General features: G+C 41.5%; 2 protein-coding genes across 5 annotated transcripts in view; one reads left to right on the forward strand and one right to left on the reverse strand.

The window, feature by feature from the left end:
• The window catches only part of UBAC2 (UBA domain containing 2), a 249802-nt gene that overhangs the window by 96647 nt on the left and 128392 nt on the right, over window positions 1-24763 (reverse strand). The window lies entirely within an intron of this gene.
• Window positions 2536-24763, forward strand: part of LOC143816569 (G-protein coupled receptor 183-like) — a 31289-nt gene continuing 9061 nt past the window's right edge. The window contains exon 1 of one of the 2 annotated variants that reach the window (XM_077297115.1): window positions 2536-2567. The gene's annotated coding sequence lies outside the window, so the exon portion shown is untranslated. The remainder of the gene's footprint in view (window positions 2568-24763) is intronic. The other variant, XM_077297116.1, reaches the window with a different exon arrangement.

The raw sequence follows: 24763 nt of genomic DNA on the forward strand, positions 1-24763 counted from the left end.
TTAAGTAACTTCATTTGCCATTCCATAGCGCTATCACCTGAATAATCGTAGTTTTATATTTTGATAGTGAAGCTGAAACTGCGCTTGAGGGTATGATAACCATGAAGGGATATGTGTCAAAGAGCAAGGGAAAAAGGGGGCACCCACTAGGGACCTGTGGGGGGGTCTACTGAGTTGGACCCCATATTGAGTATGGGTGGATGACTCTGTAAAATAGCCGTGCAACACTGCGGGGTGTGAGTGTGGGGCGCATATATATACACCCTGATGAAGAAGGACGCTGCTCTTTCGAGACGTGTCGGATACTTACTTGGTCCCAGCACCGCTCCATGGCTCCTGTAACGTCACATGTTAGGCTTTCCAGCCAGCCATTCTTTCCCTGCTCGTATCCAGGGACGCCACCGGCCGGGGCTCTCCCTGGCTCTACGCAGCTTCCTCGCATTCTTGCTGTGCCGCAGCTGCCATCAGTCCGCCTTTCCACCATGTGAACACCAGGACCGCCACCACGGGGACCTTATAGGCAGCAACGCATCAGACAGCATCACATCCACAAAGCCTTCAGATCCTGGTGAGTCCCCAGCCAGTTCTACCAGTGTAAAGTGGTTAGCACGCCGTGTATGTGTGTATATACGCCCCACACTCAAATCCCGCAGTGTGCAGGGCATCCCAATTGGGACACATTTGGGTTAACATTCTGTTGGTCTATAATACCTGTGCGAGATACAGGATCCACTACGCAGATACAGTGGAAGCCTCAACGCACAACTATTTTACGGAGTCAACCACCTGTAGTCAGTAGGGGTCCTACTCAGTAGACCCCCCACAGGACCCCTTTTCCCTTGCTGTTTGACACATATCGCTTTATGATTGTCATACCCTCAAGGGCGGTTTCAACTTCACTATCATCATTGTTTACATTATATGACAGTTTTGGCACCTGTCTTGATTCCAGCTGCTGAGGGTAACATTTAGGAGTTAGCGCTTGTGTGTTTTTCCTATATACGGTAGTTTTGTATTTTGATCTGTGTTTGATGAAGGCCCATGTCTTCGGGCTGAAACATCACTGACTTATTACTAAGATTGCCAAATACAAATTTGTTTCACATTTGGAGTGCCAAGTGTATCTACAATTTCTTGATCTGCACGGGGTGAAATCTGTCTTGAGAATCCATATTTACTTTCCTCAAGAGTATTGTTTATCTTTCCACTTTGTCCAAAACAGTATGTTTATGCAAGGGTGAGAGCAAGAATTACTAATTTCTTTGGAATGCTACTAATATAGTCATATATACTGCAATACATTTCAGGCGTAAAAATAAATCTCATATTTGTAGTACACAGTTTAAAATTTATATCATGAGTAGTGTCAGAACAGAGAAAGAACCCTTTAAATTAGCCAATTCTTCCTGAATGAAGAAGAAAAAAAGGAAACTCATTTTGTAGATATGGGGAAATGTCTGGTGCTCACAACCCATCGCTGAGCTTAATAAAAAAAAAAAACACATACTGAATATGTGTATGAAAAAAGTGAAAATGGTAAACAAACTATAACAGAGTGTAAAGTATGGAAGTTATAGTATGTTTAGGGAACCACTTAGTGTTAGAAGCTTTTTGGCTCAGCAGCCTAAGGGCTCTTTCATATGACAGTTATTTTGGGATGAATCCATTATTTTTGAGTGATTACAGTGAATTACAGGTCCTTTTTTTTTTTTTTTTTTTTTTTAAGACCGATTGTACACAAACAAAAAACCTTAAAAAAACCCAAAAACCTTGTCCTACTTTGAATCGTGTTGTGGATAAAACTCAACAATGCAAATCAATGGCCCTGTGGGGAAAAAAGCACACTGATATCATCATTGTTTTCCATATATAATGGGCAGGAGAAGTTAGTGGGATTGTTCATTACTCGAAATTGACATTGGGAAGTAATGAACGTGAGCTTATGGTCTCTGAATTCCTCTGGATGTCAGCAATGTCAGAAGGAAGTGAGTTGGAAGTAGAAGCTGATTGGCTGCAGAGGTCGGGTGACATTTATCATGGACGTCGCTGGAATGGTGCTGTTATTAATTTACATGGGGGAACTATGTTGATTGGGAACGGGTTGCCCGAGTAGTAGACAATTCCTATAAGATTTTATTTTTTCATACCAGAATAAAGGAGGCAACAAGGATTGCAAAAACTGACCCTATGGATCCAGCAAACTGAAAAAAAGATTACTGTACTTTTCATGAATCAAAGAAAATCCCCAAAAACCTGACATGTAATGCCAGCAGAATACCAGACTTTCCAATTATAGCTACTTCTCTGACCATGCCCTCTGCTCTAATCCATTATTTATTACGTTGTGACAATTTTATTATAGCCTTTATTTAAAAAAAAACAAAAAACTTTTCAGCTTTCACTTCCCACAATCAAGATGTAGACGCAACAAGTGAGTTCTAACCACAAGCAGAAAAATGCTGATTATGACACTGCTGAAGACTCGGGGAAACTTGTCTTGAAATCAAAGGGAGGGAACATTTCACACCACCACGTAGAAGAAAGCAGACGAGAGAAGCATCAGGTCTGTAAGTATCTCATTATAGACTGAGAAGAAATCATTGTTTAAGATCACACGACGGCTCGGCTCTTACTACACACTGTATAATCTATTCTAAATGTAAGGGGAATCTAATTTCTCAGGTTAGAAAACATTAGTATTTGACATGATGGTGTAGGTCCACATTATTTATACTGGTGGACAGTAATCACCAGCAGTCATGTCATTTTCACTGCAGTCCTGTGGCCTTATGACTGAGACTTTTTCTTCTAGTGTGATTCTCATAAGTAATTTTAAAGGAATTTTCATATGAGCAATTCCCTGAGATATGAGTTTTGGAGAACACAATCTTGTGGTTGCAGAATAATGAATTATTGAGGAAAAACGTATGTAAAGCATTATGCTGCCCAATGGGGTGTACCATAAAAGATTTACACTGACTAGGTGGGAACCACAAATCTATTGCAGAAACGAGAACACGGTCTGTTCAATACATGTTTTCTTCTTCTTTTACCAAGCTGTTGTAGAAACCTTCAGAGCGGTTTCTGTCTCAGCACTGGGTGTAGATGGCTTTCAGTGCATTTCCACACTTAACCACTGAAGCTTTCAAGAAATAGGCTATGTTAATAAATGTGCATCATGCATTAAGGAAAAAAAAAACATGTAAAGAGTCTAATTTTAGCAAACAGTTTGTGCCAGAAATCTGTTGTGAAACAGTTTAAAATGTTGCTAAATTTTTGAGCAATTCACACATTTTTTGCCACTTTTGGTGTCAGAACTGTCCACTTTTTGGAAAGTAAATGGAGCTTAAGGCCCCGTCTCACTAAGCGATTTACCAACGATCACGACCAGCGATATGACCTGGCCGTGATCGTTGGTAAGTCGTTGTGTGGTCGCTGGGGAGCTGTCACACAGACCGCTCTCCCCAGCGACCAACGATCAGGGGAACGACTTCGGCATCGTTGAAACTGTCTTCAACGATGCCGAAGTCCCCCTGCAGCACCCGGGTAACCAGGGTAAACATCGGGTTACTAAGCGCAGGGCCGCGCTTAGTAACCCGATGTTTACCCTGGTTACCAGCGTAAATGTAAAAAAAAAAAAACAATACATACTCGCCTTTCGGTGTCCAGGTCCCTTGCCGTCTGCTTCCTGCTCTGACTGAGATCCGGCCGTACAGTGAGAGCAGAGCGCAGCGGTGACGTCACTGCTGTGCTCTCACTTCTCACTGTACGGCCGGCAGTCAGTGAGAGCAGGAAGCAGACGGCAAGGGACCTGGACACCGAAAGGCGAGTATGTATTGTTTTTTTTTTTTACATTTACGCTGGTAACCAGGGTAAACATCGGGTTACTAAGCGCGGCCCTGCGCTTAGTAACCCGATATTTACCCTGGTTACCAGTGAAGACATCGCTGGATCGGTGTCACACACACCGATTCAGCGATGTCAGCGGGGCCTCAACGACCAAAAAAAGGTCCAGGCCATTCCGACACGACCAGCGATCTCGCAGCAGGGGCCTGATCGCTGGTACGTGTCACACATAGCGAGATCGCTATGGAGGTCGCTGTTGCGTCACAAAACTTGTGACTCAGCAGCGATCTCGCTAGCGATCTCGCTATGTGAGACGGGGCCTTTAGTGTGAAGCTGGGATGGTCAAATGCATCAATAAATTCATTGTAATTTACTGTGGAAAAGCGATGTAAAGTATGACACTAATGTATTAGGCAGCATGGCTCAGTATGTTCTAATCCCACCAAGGACAACATCTGCAAGGAGTTTCTATATTCTCCCCGTGTTTGCCTGGGTTTTTTCTGGTTGCTCCAACCCCTCTCCCGCCTTCCACACTCCAATGACAAACTGATAAAGAATTTAGTCTGTAAGGGCCCCTTCACACTGTGCAATCAAAGTCTGAACGAGCGTTCGATTTGTGACGTTTATCCGTCCTCGTTCCGAGGTTGCAAAGTGTGACATGGCGTTACGATTTGCGACGCAGCCCAGCATCGTACGATGTGAAAGAAAGAGCAGAACTTTCTTTCGTCGTAAATGTCTCGCTGTGGCGGTCGAAATCGTAGTATGTGACGGCGGTCATACGAGCTCGTAATGCGACTACGTGGGTTGGGCTTCCGCATACCTGTCTCCTGATTGGGCGTGACGTTTTAGCACGCCCATGCTGGTAATACGTCACGCTCGGAGTCGTAGGACTATGGCGGTGTGAAGGGTAGCGTACGATTGCGACGCGTGACGTTCACATCGCAACTACGTCAGAAAAAGCGTTAACATCGTAGAGTGTGACCGCTGGCTACGAGCTCGTACTGCGATGTCGAATATGACGCAAATGCGTCGTAATCGTAGCAGAATCGACCAGTGTGAAGGGGCCCTAAGCCCCAATGGGGACAGTGATACTTAATTAGCGCCATAAATTCCACAGCACTTTACTGAAAAGTAAAATAAATAATATACTGGGGTATAACTTGTAGCATTAATGCATTTGGAGCATCTTACTCCAGAGGACTCTTTATCAAGACTGGTGTCAGAATCACACTTGTATCAGTCCCAAAGTTTTCCTGGTCACTGAAAAGTTAAAATGAATATCAAAGAATATAACAGGGCAGAATGTGTATTAAACAATCTAGACATTGACTTTACCAAAACTTGCTAGCCTATATTGTGTACTACCACGTGAATGGAGAGAGTAACGCATGTCATGGCAGTCAGGCACCAGGTGAAACGGGTCGTCAATGAAGCCCTGTTCTAGCTACAGTATAGAGGCTCAGGGACCCTCTCATCATTTAGGCATTTATGATTAGATTCTCTAGATATACCAAAAATGTCAGTCATGTGAACACACTTAACTCCTTAACGACCAATAAGCCTTTAAAATGTGGCTGCTAAGGGGCCTTATTCCGGTTTTAAAACAGCGATCGAGAATAAAGGTATAGCGCCCCCCCAGAGTCTGAAAATTTCTGTGGTTTTAACTACAGGGGTTAGCCGAGACCCTGAAGAACACAATCAGGGCTGGATTTTCCGGTCCCTGAACACTTGTTTGTTGAACAACTGATCACGTAAAAAAAAAAAGTGTGCAAGCTATTAAATTCATTTCTCTCTATTCTTTCATGATTATACAAGTCATAGGAGAAAGAAATTATGTCTCTAAGCCCACTCCCCAGAACCTAATCCATCCCCCGAGCCCTCCCGCTTCGTCTGTTAGGTTTAGGATTGGGCTAATAGAGTTAGGGTTGGGCTTATAGGGTTAGGGTTGGGTTTATTGTTATGTTTCGGCTTATAGGGTTAGGGTTGAATTTAAGAGATTTTTCAAAAGTAAAAAAAAAAAAGATGACGATATAAAGGATAGGGTATGTTTCCACGGTCAGGAATGGCTCAGTATTTGCTCCAGATTTGACGCAGGTAAAATCTGCACCAAATCTGCATCTGAGGTCACTGGCAGGTGACCTGCGTTTTTTATATGTGGTTTGATGCGTTTTATCCGCATGCATTTTTTTGTCACTTGAAATAAAGCTAATTGAAAGTTGGCTGCTGGGAAGGAAAAAAAGTGATTTCCTGTTTGCAGATATATTGGGATATGTTCCCACGGTCAGTAAACGCGGCGGGTTGGACGATGCGTACATCTGCAGCATCCAGCTGTTACAGCATAGTGGATGGGATGTGAAGAAATCCCAATATGTGTGCACCAATGCCCATGGCTCAACCGCAGAAACGGACATGTGGCGTGTTTTTCCAGACCGCAGCATGTCAATTTATGTAGTGGAGATGCTCCGTCTCCACTGCATAAATTACCCATGCACTTTCATTAGATGCGGTAAAACCGCATTATCTTCCTAGTCACATGCGTATTAAGTGCGGTAACGCAGCTTACTACGCATGTGTACTAATTTACATAACGGTGAATCTTGTGACACAGCCGGACATACATGACACAGAAAGTAGAGGAAAGCACAGAGGGAGGTCCCCTCCTTTTTAATAATTTTTTAAAAAATAGCATGCGGTCCGCCTATATATGTTAACCAGCCAGAGTAAAGCAGACTTTTGGGACTAGTATTTCAGGCTGGTAAGGATCCAATATCTATGAACCTTACCAGCCTGATAATACCAGGCCGCAGCAGTCTGTTTACCTTGGATGGTTAGCAAAAATAGTGAGATCCCCTCCAAAAAAATGGTGTGGGGTCCCCCTATTTTTGTTAACCAGCCAAGGAAAAAGCAGACAGCTGGGGCCTGATCTTCTCAGACTGGTGAGGCCCATGGATTTTGGCTCTCACCAGTCTAAAAATAGCAGCCCGCAGCCGCCCCACAACTGGCACATCCAAAGATGCGCTAATTGTGGCACTTTACCTGGCTTTTCCCACTTGCCCTGTAGCGGTAGCAAGAGGGGTAATATTTGTGGGGTTGATGTCACCTTTGTATTGTCCGGTGACATCAAGCCCGCGTATTAGTAATGGAGAGGTGTCTATAAGACACCTATCCTTACTAATCCTATAGTTATATGGTAAAAAAGACACGGCCAGAATAAAGTCCTTTAATATTCTTAACTAACTATACTTACTGCATCGCCTAATCGCAGACGCCCTCGATCTCCTGCAAAAAAAAATAAAAACCAACACAAACACTCCCTGTCCGACATAGTCCAATTACTGAGTGTCCCACAATGAGTCCAGCTCTGCTACATCTGGATACCTTTGGCTAAACAGTGGCAATATTCCACCATCCAGCCTGACATACAGACACAGCAAAGCTTGTAGATAACCACCGGATATAACTCGGTCTCCGGCTGTCACCTCAACAGCAGTTCTCACGATCAGCTAACCATGAGAATTTTGCTAGTGACCGGAGATAACCGTGGCAGTCACGTGCACGCCAGTTTTCGCTGTCAGCTGATCTCATCGCGAGAACTGCAGTGTACGTGAACTTCCAGCTGAAACAAGGTAAGACATTATTTAAATTAGTACATATGCATACTAAGCTGCGTTTTGCGGCTTTACCGCATCTAATGATAGGAAATTTATGTTGCAGAGACTGAGCGTCTCCGCAACATAAATAGATATCCTACGGTCTGGAAAGACGTGCTGCATGTCCATTTATGCAGGGAGCCTCGGGCGTCTTTTAACGCATAGTGGAAATGAGATTTCTTGAAATCCTCTCCACTGTGCTGTAACATTTGGATGCTGCGGGTTTGACGCTGCAGCTGTACCCAGCATCAAACCCGCGGTGTTTATGGACCGTGGAAACATACCCTTAGTGTTGAGTGCAAGTGCTTGTTACTTGAGTTTATACCGAGTATCACAGGTGCTCGACTGACATACTCAAGTCTACGCCATATCTACGTATTTTAGACAGCCCAAAAAAATACAGGGATTGCCCAACAGCTGCGCAAAACATGTGGGGCGGGGCCTCAAGCATGTCACTTGAGCACCCTCATTACTTGGTGCATACCAGAGCACCTGATGCAAACTCGAGTAGCGAGCACTTGCGCTCAACACTAATGATATATTCAATATGACAACCTAATGTTATCAAATTCCTTGTAGTACCTTTGGGTTCAAAATCCTCATTATACCCCTGGATAAAATCCTTGAGGTGTGCTTTTTCCAAAATGGGGTCAGTTTTGGGGAGTTTCTACTGTTTGGGCACCTTAGGAGCCCTGCAAATGTGACACGTTTGTCCAAATAGAACTTTTTGACTACATGTGGGTATTGTCGTGCTCACAAAGTGGGAAACAACCCAAGTACAACTTTTTAGTGTTATCTCTTGCAAAAGAAAGAAATTTGGAACTAAAGCAAGATTTTTGTGAATACAACGAACTTTTTCAATATGACTACCTAATGTTATCAAATTCTGTGTTGTACCTGTGGGTACTAAATGCTCACTATACCCTTGAATAAAAACTGTGCGGGGTGTAGATTTCAAAATGGGGTCAGATGTGGGGGGTTTCTGCTGTTTAGGCACATCAGGATTTCTTTAAACGCAACATGGCATCCGCTAATGATTCCAGGAAATGTTGCATTCAAAAAGTAAAATGGCGCTCCTTCCCTTACGAGTCCTGCTGTGCGCCCAAACAGTAGTTTCCCCCCACATATTGGGTAATTTCGTACTCTGAACAAATTGCATAACAAATTTTATGGTCTATATTCTCCTGTTACCCTTGTGAAAATTCAAGATTTGGTGCTAAAAGAACATTTTTGTTGGAAAAATTTGATTTTTTTAAAATTTTCACAGCTCTATGTTATAAACTTCCGTGAAGCACCTGGGGATTCAAGGTGCTCGCCACACATCTAGACACATTCTTTGAAGGATCTAGTTTCCAAAATGGGGTCACTTGTGGCGGTTTCCACTGTTTATGCACATCAGAGCCTCTCCAAACGCGACATGGCGTCTGCTCTCGATTGCGGTTATTTTTGCATTTAAAAGGTGCTCCTCCACTTCTGATACCTGCCGTGCACCCACATAGTAGTTTTCTCCGATATATGGGGTATTGGCGTACTCAGGAGAAATTTCACAACAAATTTTGAGTTCATTTACTCAGTTACATTTGTGAAAAAAAAATTGGGGCTAAACAAAAATTTTTATGAAATTAAAAGTTTTTGTCCTGATAAAGAGGTCGTGTAGAACCTTGAAACACGTTGACTTTTAAAAACCTTTGGTATTAAACTCTTTCAATTTTACCTCTGCCTTGAATGTTTGTCAGCGGCGCAAGTGAATGACACCTCCAGCTTGCACATCAATTTTTCTGGTCTGATTTAAGAGTATAAAAATGTAAAAAGTTTGAAAATTGCAAAATTTAAAAATTTATTCTCAGAAATATACGCAAATCATTTAGACCAAAAAATTACCACTAACAAGTACAATATGTCACGAAAAAAAAAATCTCAAAATCAGTGGGATCCACTGAAGCGTTCCTGAGTTATTACCACATAAAGTGACACTGGACAGATTTAAAAAATTTGGCCTGGTCATTAATGTCAAAATTAGCTCCGTCACTAAGGGGTTAACTTCAGTTCAACTGCAAAACATATGGCAAGAAATTTTTAGCGATTATGACATCATTAGAAGGGATGGCTTCTTTAACATGAGTACAATTTTACAGTGAGATCATGGAGAATTATAAGTAAAAACAAAAAAGATGTGTGGGTTTAAGGACTGATATGAGTTTACAAGAAGCGTTAAATGATAAAACTTCTGAGAAAGAGTAATCAAATTACTATTTAACCCTTAAACATCATCAGTAAGAACCACCGAATGCAAGAAGACTCAGAGACCACAATGTCTTGGTGGCAATGTCTATTTCACTGAAAGGTAGCCCACACATGCAGCTGGGACCGGCAACCACAGGCACTGACTCGGTTATACATCCAATAACTTATACTGGCTAAACGGTCATAATGGGGCATACACAAAAGCCATGCCACAAAATCGGAGTTTTGAATGCAGCGTTTTACTGCCAAAAGAGAGCACAACAAAAAATCAAAAATGCTGCATGTGAACATAGCCTTCATTATATTCAAAGAGAAGCTATGGATTGAGTATTAGGGTATGTTTCCACGTCCAGGAAACGCTGCGTGTTTGACGCTGCGTAGAGCCGTTCAGCGTCCAGATGTTACAGCATAGTGGAGGAGATTTCATGAAATCCCGTCAGCACTATGCATTAAAAGACGCATGCGCAGACCCGAGGAAACGGACATGCGGCGCATCTTTTAAGAACGCAGCATGTGCTTACAATGCAGAAACAACGCAAGAACAACGCAGGTGACCTGCCAGAGACCTCAGGTGCAGATTTGGTCAGGATTTTACCTGCATAAAATCCTGATGCAATCCTGGACGTGGACACATTCCCCTTACAGGGTGAAACTGGAGCAATAGTGAGGTTTTTTAACATGTCAAATACTGCTGAAGGGATTATGGGGAAACATCTAGTTGTTGTTGTTTTAAGTGGGAATAAAAAAATAGCAATAGGTACTGCAAAATGTGACGTGGGCCTCTATGTTTTATTAGACATGAATGTATATTAGACAGGAATGCAATCAGAATAGCTTCTGGAAATCCGCTACATTGCTTTTCTCATTAGTGTTACCAATAAACACCAGAAAGTGAATTTAGTCATGTGTGATCCACACTCACTTGTTTAGCACTATGGATGGATAAATATGTCAGACAAGAGTTTATTAGGACTGTTGATGAATCACCTGTATGAGCCATGATTGATGACACAGGTCATTTGTGATGGCCTGACATGTGCAATCATAGTGCACCCATGTGCAGAGTGTATGGGGACTGACAACTGTTCCTACAAAAGCCCATTCCTGCTTACACGAGAACAAGGGCTGCCAACAATCAAAGATTTTTATGCTCGGTTCTGCTTGTTTTTTGTCTTTTGCTTGACAAATTTACACAGGTTTTGATTGAGGACGTTCATTCATTGTCCATGGCAGGAGATTGACAAATACAGCCCTCAACTTATTCTTCAATCCCATAGACACTGCTATGTTCCGTCAGGGCATTTCTTGGGATCAGACCCCCACTAATCCATAAATTGTCACCTATTTTGTGGATAGGCAATAATCTTGCAATGATAGGAATAACCCATTAAATGTAATGTTAGCTCAACATGGGATCTATAGTGAGGGAGTAACAAATATGGTAAGTAATTCACACATTCAAAATATTCAAATGTCAGCTTTTTTCACACACAAGAAAAAGTAATCACGTCTCCTCAGTGATTTTGGTCAGTTTCGTCAATTTTTGTTTTACACGCGAAAAAAAAAAAAGGTTTCTCCACCTTCTCCTCTCTAGCAGTCTGAGAAAATCAGGCCACACTTGGACGGCACCAAAGTGATGTCTGATTATTTCACTGACAGACTTGCATTGCCAATTTTGATATGACATCTGGATCGATATCGGACGTGTCCTTCAATCTGCAAAATATCATGGACATGTCAACAACCCCATATATTATTATAGGTAAGAATGTGAGCCATGAAAAACACAGACAAAAAACGGCAGTCTGAATGGGCCCTAATAATAAAGGTCTACTTCTGTGTAAAGTACATTGAGGACAAAAATACAGGTCCGTAACTACAAGGTTTCATATTGAACACATGACACATCGGTCTTTATGCAGCTGCAGAAACCAGTCACACACAACTTTAGGATCTTTCATCACTGCACTGAAGAGATATGTCTGATCATGTGCTTTATACATAAAAGTCTTTAAAAATAAAAAAATATTTTGAATTGAGAGTCCTCAGTGGTTGATACCTTTTAATTCCCAAATGTAAAAATAAAAAGGCATTTTTGGGTTGCTTGTACTAATAAGCTAGGAGCACTTCATAGTAGTATATAAAGTTGCTACATGCCATGCGCGTTTTTATACAATTTGCACTGGAATTTATATTTATGAAGTAAAACTTCCCAAAAGTAGAAGTAAAAACTGAAGCTTTTAGGCCCAGTCTCATGGAAATGAGTGAATGGAACGAAGAACTTCTGCAGTGGCTTTGTTCCATAAAGGGGGAATCCACTTTATTTAAAGTCTAAGGCCTCGTTCACACGTTCGTGTTGCCCATACTTTGTTGTATCCGTGTTTGGGTTTTTTTAAGGATACCACACGTACGCATTATAACCCATTTCACTATGCGCATGCCCATGTTTTTACACCACTGTGTGTCTGCGCAGTGAAAAACTCAAGGAGACAAGTCTGTTTTTTCCCGGCAGCACAGATGACAAGAGCAAACACTAGTCAATGGGTCCATGAAAAACACATACAAGACACGGATGGCATCAATGTGCTTAACATCACAAAGTATTGGTAACGCTGTGTCATTTATTCATTTGTCCATATGAGAAACACACTGATAGTCACCTGTCATCTCCTCCCTTAGTAATGTGAAGGTCTGTATTCACTCAACATGAACCGAAAGTGAATGATCAATCCAGGAGAAAGAAGATTTCTCTGATAATATATTACAAAGTTCATTATTTTCACTAGTACTTTCGATTTCCCCCCAAAAAGCCAGTTAAGCCGGGGTCCCATCCGATGTGATATGCCAATGACACTGGGCTCCTGCCCTGCTGTGACTGGTGGCCGACTGTCTGTGCTCCCATCCTCTAGCTGCGGAGGAGACAGAGAAATCACACTGCACTCGGGCGATATCAGAGTGCAGTGCGATGCTTCACACACAGACTTATAGGGGTGCATGCGATCCTAATTCAGAATGCTGCCATTTTTTTCCCTGTCCGATCAGAGCAGGAAATAAAAACACCACTGAGAACAGTGATAACCCCCCCCCTAAAAGATGTACACTAACCTATTAACCCTAGAGTTTTTTGGGGGGTGGATTACATATACATTTTGTAAACAATAAAAGTTTTAAAAAGTTAAGTTTTATTCACACAAAAAACACAGAAAAATCTGTTTGATGCATTTTTCAATAAAATGACACCAGTCTAGCACCACATGCACAATCTACCCCTCCAGTCTCCTATATACCTGTCTCTGTGGATGATGTCCTGTATACCTCTGCAGCCAAACACTAGCCTCAATGGCATATGGCGTGTATAATGCAGCCACCCTGCAACCAACGAGAAGATTGTCAGGGAGGACAGGGGATGCAGAGGTGTAATATACTCTCTGCTCTATTAACACTCAGTACTGAGGTTGAATGCAGAATCTGTACGATATACATGGTGGATGATTGTAAAATTCTTGGCCCAGTCATTTTTCCTCAAAGATGTGAATGGAACATTCGAAAACCACATTCACATGCACTGAACTAGGTGTGGTGATGACACAAATGTAAGCATCCCCTAAGTTCAGTAATGAATGTTCCATATGAATAGGAAAACACTTACTGGTGGCATCTTCTACTGTTTATGGCGCTGCTCCAGTCCCAATCCACCATCTTGTGACTGTAGCTCTGGTGGTGTTGGTTGGTATACCCCCAAAATGGTATTTTTGGGGATATACAGAAAGCAGTTGGGAGCTGATAGGCAAGTTTGTGGGAATCAGCACTGGCGCAGTTAAAGGTGGTGCCATCTGTTAATAGGCAAATAAAAACTGGTGACAGGTTCCCGTTAAGGTGAACTGATTACTTCACCCACAGGAAAATAGTGAACCATTTAAAAAGATGTAAGTTCAAACTACACACAAGTCCTTATTCAGGAGTCATACCATTTTTTTTGGCATACATGAAAAATCAAGAGTGTGTCATAAGTGTTTTTATGCTACTTTCACACATCCGTCTTTTGCCGTCAGGCTCAATCCAGCAAATTTTGAAAAAACTGGATCCGGCGAAAGATGCCGCCGGATCCGTTTTTTTCCCATAGACTTGTATTAGCGCCGGATGACCTTACGTTTTATCCGGTTTTCGCCGGATCCAGCAAAACTGTTGTTTCCGGCGTCTGTACACAGTAACGTTTTTTGTCTCCGGCAAAAAAGCCGGAAAATGACGGATTCCGGCGCAGGATTCCGTTGTTTTTTTTTAAACTGAGCATGCTCCAATTTTTTTTAATCCAATTATCTGGATATGCTAGTCTGATCCATTGAAAAAAATGGATCTGTCGCATCAGTTTTTCACAATCTGCGACGGATCCGTTTTTTTTTCAACATTCGACGGATTGTGCCTGACGGCAAAATCCTGATGTGTGAAAGCAGCCTAAAGCCAATTTTCATCAGCGTTTGGTCAGTGTGTCAGTTTTTATCATCAGTATTTTCATCAGTGATTTTTATGTATAGAAAAAATATAAATAAATCACAAAGCTCCTCCTGTAGATTACATTGTTAATCACAGACTGCACACCACTGTCCGTGATTGTCAATGACCCTTAGACTTGACACCCATAAAAAACAAAACACATGTCTCTAAAACCACAGGCATATAAAGAAGCCCATAAGTTATAATGGGTACACGTTCTATCTGTGAAAATCAACATTGTGGAAATGAGGCTAAAGTTCTATTCACTATAAGGTCCAATGGACAAAGAGTGCCACTGAATGGCAGAGCAATGAGATCTAACTACTAAGCGTTGAAGGGGTAATTTTTTACATTTTAATTTTTATTGAAAATGTTTCAAATTTTACAGGAAAAAAAATAATTAGGCATTTAAAATTTTTCACTCTCTCTTATAGGTTAACAACCAATCTTATACTATAGTAAGGGTATGTGCACACGTTGCAGATTTGCCTGTGGAATTTTCTGAGCAGATTCTGCATCTCTTGGCAGAAAACACCGGTAAAAATTCAGGCAGATTTGATGCGTTTTTAATGCGGATTTTCATGCGTTTTTTTCATGCGGATGTGTATGTGTTTTTGTCAGCTAAATAAAGATTAGTGATGAGCGAGTATACTCGTTGCTCTGGTTTTCCCAAGCACGCTCGGGTGGTCTCCGAGTATTTGTTAGTGTTCGGAGATTTAGTTTTCATCGCAGCAGCTGAATGATTTACAGCTAGTAGCCAGCCTAAGTACATGTGGGGGTTGCCTGGTTGCTAGGGAATCGCCACATGTAATCAAGCTGGCTAATAGCCCACAATCTACTAAAACTCTTGTGCATGCCCTCATCATCTCCCGGCTCGATTACTGCAACACCCTCCTCTGTGGCCTCCCCGCTAACTCCCTTGCAATACTCCAGTCTGTCCTCAACTCTGCTGCTCGGCTAATCCACCTCTCTCCTCGCTACTCCCCTGCTTCACCCCTCTGCAAATCCCTCTACTGGCTCCCAGTTCCCCAACTAATCCAGTTCAAACTACTAACACTGATCTACAAAGCCATCCACAACCTGTCCCCTGCTTATATCTCTGAACTAATCTCCCACTATCTTCCCTCATGTAATCTTCGATCCTCCCAAGACCTCCTACACTCCTCCACACTTATGTGTTCCTCACACAGCCGCCTCCAAGATTTCTCCTGAATATCCCCCATCCTCTGGAATTCCACACCTCAACACGTCCGATTATCCATCACTCTCGGATCCTTCAGACGGAACCTGAAAACCCATCTCTTCAGGAAAGCCTACAGCCTGCAATAACCATTCTGTTGCCTCACCAACCACCCGAGTTGCCACGTCGCCAACCACCCGAGCTGCCACGTCACCAACCACCTGAGCTGCCACCTAACGAACCACCTGAGCTGCTGCCTCACCACCACCAGTGCTGCAGCACACCGACCTCCTGTCTCTTCCCCATTATCCCGAAGAATGTACAGGTCCTTCTCAAAAAATTAGCATATAGTGTTAAATTTCATTATTTACCATAATGTAATGATTACAATTAAACTTTCATATATTATAGATTCATTATCCACCAACTGAAATTTGTCAGGTCTTTTATTGTTTTAATACTGATGATTTTGGCATACAACTCCTGATAACCCAAAAAACCTGTCTCAATAAATTAGCATATCAAGAAAAGGTTCTCTAAACGACCTATTACCATAATCTTCTGAATCAACTAATTAACTCTAAACACATGCAAAAGATACCTGAGGCTTTTAAAAACTCCCTGCCTGGTTCATTACTCAAAACCCCCATCATGGGTAAGACTAGCGACCTGACAGATGTCAAGAAGGCCATCATTGACACCCTCAAGCAAGACGGTAAGACCCAGAAAGAAATTTCTCAACAAATAGGCTGTTCCCAGAGTGCTGTATCAAGGCACCTCAATGGTAAGTCTGTTGGAAGGAAACAATGTGGCAGAAAACGCTGTACAACGAGAAGAGGTGACCGGACCCTGAGGAAGATTGTGGAGAAGGACCGATTCCAGACCTTGGGGAACCTGAAGAAGCAGTGGACTGAGTCTGGTGTGGAAACATCCAGAGCCACCGTGCACAGGCGTGTGCAGGAAATGGGCTACAGGTGCCGCATTCCCCAGGTAAAGCCACTTTTGAACCATAAACAGCGGCAGAAGCGCCTGACCTGGGCTACAGAGAAGCAGCACTGGACTGTTGCTAAGTGGTCCCAAGTACTTTTTTCTGATGAAAGCAAATTTTGCATGTCATTCGGAAATCAAGGTGCCAGAGTCTGGAGGAAGACTGGGGAGAAGGAAATGCCAAAATGCCTGAAGTCCAGTGTCAAGTACCCAGTCAGTGATGGTGTGGGGTGCCATGTCAGCTGCTGGTGTTGGTCCACTGTGTTTCATCAAGGGCAGGGTCAATGCAGCTAGCTATCAGGAGATTTTGGAGCACTTCATGCTTCCTGGCACCTGCTCACAGTGCCAAAACCACTGGTAAATGGTTTACTGACCATGGTATTACTGTGCTCAATTGGCCTGCCAACTCTCCTGACCTGAACCCCATAGAGAATCTGGGGGATATTGTGAAGAGAAAGTTGAGAGACGCAAGACCCAACACTCTGGATGAGCTTAAGGCCGCTATTGAAGCATCCTGGGCCTCCATAACATCTCAGCAGTGTCACAGGCTGATTGCCTCCATGCCACGCCGCATTGAAGCAGTCATTTCTGCCAAAGGATTCCCGACCAAGTATTGAGTGCATAAATGAACATTATTATTTGATGGTTTTTTTGTTTGTTATTAAAAAACACTTTTATTTGATTGGACGGTTGAAATATGCTAATTTATTGAGACAGGTTTTTTGGGTTATCAGGAGTTGTAGGCCAAAATCATCAGTATTAAAACAATAAAAGACCTGACAAATTTCAGTTGGTGGATAATGAATCTATAATATATGAAAGTTTAATTGTAATCATTTCATTATGGTAAATAATGAAATTTAACACTATATGCTAATTTTTTGAGAAGGACCTGTAAGTCCGCAAGGACAGGGTCCTCTCCCCTCTGTACCAGTCAGTCATTGTAAATTTGTTTACTGTTAACGATATCTACAACCCTGTAAGTAACCCTTTTTCACATGTACAACACCATGGAATAAATGGTGCTATATAAATAAATAATAATAATAATAGTAGCCATAAAACATTCAGCTGCAGCAATGAAAACTTAATCTCCGCGCAGTCATAAATACTCGGAGACCACCCGAGCGTGCTCGAGAAAACCCGAGCAACGAGTATAAGGGCTCATCACTAATAAAGATCTATTATTTAAGAAAAAAAAAGAATTGTGATGTCATCATTTCTTGTCCAACCTCTTCATTTATGCACTCCATTGAAGAATAAGGGTTTGTTTCCACCGTCCGTAATGACGGCGCTTTGGACAGAGCGGAAAACTCGCTCCGCCCAAAGCACCGCCCCCTTCTGTACGCGCAGTGATTCCGGATGTGTTCATTGCACACATCTGGAATCTCCGCACCCCATTCATAGGGCCCTGTGATTTACCTTGCGGCGACGGAGCGTCGCCGCAAGGTAAACAGACATGCTGCGGTCTAAAAAGACGCGCTGCATGTCCGTAAACGCAGGCCCGCCGGATGCGTGTTCGCACGCATGGTGGAGACGGGATTTCATAGAATCCCCTCCACTATGCTGTAACATCTCGACGCTGCGGTTGTATGCAGCATTCAATCCGCAGCTATTCCGGATGTAATCCTGCCCTTAGACACATACCCTAATGTTTACACACACAGATACATAGATAGATGATAGATAGAGATAAATAGATAGAGATATCGATAGAGAGATAGATAATAGATATACAGAGAGATAGATATATACTGTAAAGGATATAGATATCTATATATATATATATCTATCTATAGATAGATATATAATACCAAGCCCAATTTGTAGTAATAAACATAATAAAATGGTACATAAAGAGTAAAATAAAGACACACACAAAATCTGCGTTAGGCCGGTGTCACACTTGTGAGAAACTCGCACGCATCCATACCCGGCACTGCCGCCGGCACTCAGACCGGAGCATTCAGATGCATAAAAACACATGAAGCCGCGAACTCTGGTGCCCGAGTGCCGGAGTCAGTGCCGGGTATTGAGGTGCGAGACTCGTGCAAGTTTCTCGTAAGTGTGACCCCGGCCTTAAATGCAATATGTTTAATTTTTTTAAAAAAATTGAAAAAAAAAAGGAGAGGGAATGCCAGGGGGTCGATGTTTATAGGCTAGGAAGGGGTTAATACCCATGGATCTTCCCAGGCTAAAAAAATTATGTGGGTCCCACCTATAATTAATAGCCAGAAAAGGCTATGCAGACAGCTGTGGGCTGATATTCATAGCCTAGGATGGAGCCATGGATATTGCCCCCCCCCGGCTACAAACACCAGCTCCCAGCCATCCCAGAAATGTAAGATGCGCCAATTCCAGCACTTAGCCTCTGTCTTCTTACTGCCCTGTAGCAGTGACATATGGGGTAATAGGGGGTTAATGTTACCTTTGTAGTCTAAGGTGACATCAAGCCGGCTTAGTAATTGAGAGTTGTCAATAAGACACCTATCCATTATTAATCCTATAGCTGTGAAAGGGTTAAATAAACACACAGCCAGGATAAAGTCTTTTAATGAAATCAAACACTACACATTTTTCCCATCTTTATTGTTCTGCCAATCCATGCGACCCCCTCGATCTCCTGCAAAACAAAAAATAATAAACCAACACAAATACTCCCTGGTTCAATGTAGTCCATTTAATAACGACTGTCCCATGACGATCTCCCCTATAGAGCAGTCACATCAGGAGATGTGACTGCTCTATAGGATTCCAGTGACACACTGACAGGAGACAATGGCTCCTGCAGTGTTATCACTGAGGGTTCAATGAGTTCATTGCTCACTTTACTGCACTGCTGCGTAAGAATTTTCCCATGCAGCGGTGCCGCAAGTGACAGTATGAACTCTGCTGATCTCACTGTGGCAGAGGGATACCGTGTGGAGGATTACCTCCTGTCACTGTATCACCGGAGCCCCTGGAGAGCGGTCACATCTGCCAATGTGACAGCCCTCCACAGGAGATCGTCGTGGGACACTCGTTATTAATTGGATTACATCAGAACAGGGAGCATACTGTTGGTTTATTTATTTATTTTTTACAGGTGATCAAGGGAGTCGGGGACTAGGTGACTGGTGAGTATGTACTGTATGTGTTTTTTTTCTCTTTTTTTTTTTTTTACACAGTAGCCGGATGATGGGACTACTGCTGTCCCATCATTGGCTACCTGTCACTGTAGCAGTCATAGCCGGATGGGACTAGTAGTCCCATCGGACGATGCCTGCCTACACAAGACCCACACACACACATAGCCCCACAGACACCCGCAGACCCACGCACACATAGATACACACAAACACCCGCACACACTCTCCGCCCACACACTATTCCTCCTCCTGATCTGCAGCGATTCTCGTACCCAACTCTGTAGCAAAACCGCAGATCTTTTTAAACCTGCAGTTTTGCTGTGGATTTGACTGAATCAATGGAAGTCAATGGGTGCAGAAACACTGCAGATCTGCAAAAAGAATTGACATGCTACGGAAAATAGAATGCTGCAAATCTGAGCATTTTTTTAGCAGGATGTGCACACCAATTCTTTATTTCCCATTGACTAACATTGCTTGTGCACTACACTGCTGATTTGATGCAATTCCAGGTGTCCAAAAGCGCTGCAAAAATGCATCAAAATCCCTAATATGTGCACATAGCCTGAAATTTTACAAATAAACACACAGACTCAGACAAAAGGACAGGAGGGAAAATGATGTGGAATGTTACGACCTAGCTATATCCATTTCATAGAGATCATATGCTTAACATGGACCAAAAGGAATCCCAAGGAGACCAAACAAGGTTAAATCTCTCTACAGTATTGTCATTAAGGGCTGCCCGGTATTCAAAGTTCCTGATATCCTTGATTCGAGATCTAGATGGGAAGGTGGAGAGGTTTGCTTACAACGGTAGGCAGTCAAACAGCGTGCTGCTGTTAACATATGTAAAAGCAGTCTAATGGATATGGATTCAGGGAAAATATTTATTAGAAAGAGCTGAGGACTTAATGGGAGATCCACTCAAAAGACTTGCTTAATGAGGAGTTGGACTATCACCCAGAACGGTTTAATTACTGGACTGTCACAAAAAATGTGAAATATAGAACCTCTAGACAGGACGCAATGCCAGCAACGGTAAGGAATAGATGGGTCCATTTTACATAAAAATTCAGGCGTATGGTACCAGAGATGAAGGATTTTGTAATGATTTTCTTTGTATGAAATACAAGATGCAGTCTTGGCTGCTCTGGTCCAAACATTTCTCCACTCTACCACGGTTAGTATTTTACCCAGATATTTCTCCCATTTGAGCATATAAGAGTGTCTAGTTAGGGAATCTGTGGCTGAAGGCTGTAGAATATTGTAAATGCTAGATCTTAAACCTCTTGTTGTTTAACTATTGTTGCACAGTCTCTCTAAGGAAGTAGGAATGGAGGTCTGTAGACCATAGAATAATGATGAGGCAAAGTGTCTAATTTTAATATATTGAAATAATGTAAGAGAATGCAGGGAGAATTTTGTTTTCAGTTCATCATAGGAATGTAGAATTCACGCTTTATAGTTCATTATGTCAGCGAAGTTAAACAAGCCAGATTGAGTCCATACCCTTGTAAATGAGTGGGTTAAACTTTCAGGCAAATTCGGATGGAAAACGAAGGAAGTAAGGGCTTCAATTTTACTTGTATTTATTTTATACCCTTATAACTGGCTAAATTTTAAAAGCAATGAATGGAGGCTAGGGAGTGATGGATGAGGTTTCGGAAGTGTTAGGAATATATCATCAGCAAAAAGGGATAATTTAAAGTCTTTGCCTTTAAACTGAACTCCTTTAATGTCTGGTGATGCTCTAATAGCAGCAGCCAAAGGCTCAATGCAAAGGACAAAAAGTAGAGGGGAAAACGTCCAACCCTGTCTGGCACCATTTTTTATCTTAATTGGTTTAGAGAAGCTATGAGGAAGATATATCGTAGCTGAGGGACTAGACTATAATCCCCCCACAGTTTTTAAAATGGGCCTTCTATGCCAAATGTTCCAAGGGCCTTAAGCATAAAAGGCCAACTGAGGTGATTAAACGTCTTCTCAGCGTCTAATTTCTATTTCTACAAGATCAACTGCCCTTCTGGTGTTGTCACCGCCTTGTAAAAGGGACAAATCCCACTTGATATTTGTGGATCATATAAGGCAATCACTGATTCAGACGCATTGCTAAAATGTTTGAGAATATCTTAACATCTGAATTGAGAAGAGCAATCGGTCTATAATTTTTAAAGTCTAGTCTATCCTTTCCTGGTTTTGGAATCAATGTTATAAAGGAGTGCAGCATGAAGTCAGGGATCAGGGCTCCCTTTAGAAAAGAATAGAAAAGGGGAATTAATATAGGGAGAAGATTATCCTGGAAGGTCTTGTAGTATAAGTAGGACAGACCAACAGGTCCCGGTGTCTTCCCATTTGGAAGGTTATGGACTACATCCTTAATTTCCTCTTCAGTAATATAATGATGCTATTGCTTCTGAGGAAAGAGAAGGTAATTGACAAGAGTCCAAGAAAGAACCAACAAGATTACTTCTGGTTAGTGGCTTAGATGGGAGAGTAGAAAGGAGCGAGTAAAGTTGTAAGAAATAGTCATGAAAAATGTACACAATTTCATTAGGGTTATGGGTAATTTGATTATTTTTATTACGTAAGGCATGAGGGGTAGTCTGTTCTGTGTGATCGCATGTTTAGGTAATAAAGTGTGGGGTTCATTGGCTTTCTCATATTATCTTTGTCAAGTACAGAGAAGACTCTTGTCCACTCGTTTCAAAGCTACGTTTTTTAACTGAGCCCGAACGTCATTGGAGGTGTAAGGATCAATCCTGGCATATACAGTTGAAACCAGAAGTTTACATACACTATTTAAAAAAACATATTTGCATATTTTTCTCAATATCTGACATGAAATCAGAATAAACGTTTCCCGTTTTAGGTAAATTAGGATTATGATAACTATTAATATTTTCCAAATGCCAGAATAATGAGAGAGATCAAATGTTTTAAGGTATTTTTATTAATTACTGCAAAATCAAAAGTTTAATAGTATTTGGTACCATTGCCCTTAAACTGAATGAATTGGGTCAAACATTTGGGATATCCTTCCACAAGCTTATCACAAAAGTTGGTCGGAATTTGGGCCCATTCCTCCTGACAAAACTGGTGTAACTGATCCAGGTTTGTAGGTCGCCTTGCTCGCACCTGTCTTTTCAGCTTTGCCGATAAATTTTCAATAGGATTGAGATCAGGACTTTGTAATGGTCACTTCAAAACATTGACTTTGTTATTCTTAAGCCACTTTGTTACCATTTTGGCAGTATGCTTCGGATCATTGTCCTTTTGGAAGACCCATTTCCGCCCAAGCTTTAACTTCCTGGCTGATGTCTTGAGACGTTTATTCATTATTGTTACATAATCTTCTTTTCTCATTCTTTTGTGAAGTGCACCGGTCCCTCCTGTAACAAAACAACCCCACAACATGACGCTGCCAACCCCGTCTTTCACAGTTGGGGATGGTGTTCTTTTGCTTACAAACTGCTCCCTTTTTCCTCCAAACGTAACGATGGTCATTATGCCCAAAAAGATCAATTGTAGTTTCATTAGACCACCATACAGTGGGAAAAAAAAGTATTTAGTCAGCCACCAATTGTGCACGTTCTCCCACTTAAAAAGATGAAAAAAGTCTGTAGTTGACATCATAGGTAGACCACAAATAAAAACTAACAATTTTTGAGAACAGAGAATTTTTAATTTGAGGTAAATTGAAAAAGTTGCCTTTAACCAAACCAGAGGTTAAAAAAAGCTAAAAACAAGTCATATTTTTATCTTAATTCTGGGCATTAGTAATTATTATGCAGTCAGAAATCAGCATGCCATAAATATATCTTTCAAAAACAAAAAACAGCCATGGTATGAGAACAGGCAATGATAAATTCACACCCTTTTTATGAACATACTGCAAAGGAGATAACCACAGACTATGGTGACTATGCAATGGTACCAAGAATTAATTCAACCCTTCAGCTGTGAAAACCACTTCCTACATTTTTTTTTCTTATAATTAAGGAAGCATTAGAACTACATATAGAAGCAGTGCCTTACTAAATCACGTACATTCTCTGGAGTAGCACATAACTGGGTTCGATTTTTATCAGGATCAACTTTTTGAAGGAAAACGGTAGAGGTCACTGACTCTGCATCCATTAGGTCAACACCACCAAATTCATTTTCAGGATTGGGTTTATTTAAATGAGTTCATTTCTTTCAGCAAGTCAAGAAAACTGTTAAGAATCTGAACTTATTAATGCCAAAGTGTACAATCAAAAGATGTCTTCATAACTAAAATTCAGAGCATCATGTCAAAATGCAAAATACTGGTAACATCTAAGAAAAAAGGCTAGAAAACAGCTCAAAAAGACAATAATAAACTTTTACTTGATTTCAGAAAGGAAAGTTGATGGAGAAACAATGAAACTGATGGACCTGTTTTTTTTCAACCTATGTTACAGTACAAAGAGGGAATTTGTGCACCTATATAAAAAGAAAACAGTTTGTGTTGTATTCTATACATTTCCAAACACTGGGTATATACGGCTGACAATAGAACAGGGTTACTGGTAATTACTAATGATGTGAATGTGGAAAGAAGTAGCAGGATGATATCTGAGGTGTATAGAGCTATTCTGCATAGATTCAGTGGAATGCTGCAAAACCTTGTAGGGCAGTGCTTCACATTACCGATGGTTAAAAACCAGATACATACTGCAAAAGCAACCAAATAAATTCTAAAAGGTAAAGTAATACAAAATTCTTGAAATGTCACCTAAACGTAAAGGCGTTGTTCCCTCTCAATTAAATTTCTACCCTGGCTACAGTTTGCTATAAAAAAATAAACCACTTTGTATTCACCTTTCAAGGATCTATCAGAGTTTTAGCAAGATTTTTTTTTAAAACCCCTAGAATGAAAGTTGGAATTCTACTGTTCTATTCTGTCTTGAGGTCATAATTTTAAGATATGTTGTGGTCGTGCACAAAGAATAAATTATGAAAATTATGTCATAAAACTACTAAATCCAACTAGATATATTAAAATCAATATGATATCCATGTCACATTACAACTAGATATAAACTGTTGGCAAAAAAAGCATAATAGAGCTCAAGACAGAAAACAAAGGACACTTTGAAACTTACTGTGCATTATATCTCCTAGGGACTTAATGAGGAAATACTTCTCCTACACCATTAACAGCAGTGTGCAAAATATTAGTGGAAACTATCACTTGCTATATTGGTGGCATG

This window comes from Ranitomeya variabilis, chromosome 3 (genome assembly GCF_051348905.1).
Source record: "Ranitomeya variabilis isolate aRanVar5 chromosome 3, aRanVar5.hap1, whole genome shotgun sequence".
NCBI lineage: Eukaryota > Metazoa > Chordata > Amphibia > Anura > Dendrobatidae > Ranitomeya > Ranitomeya variabilis.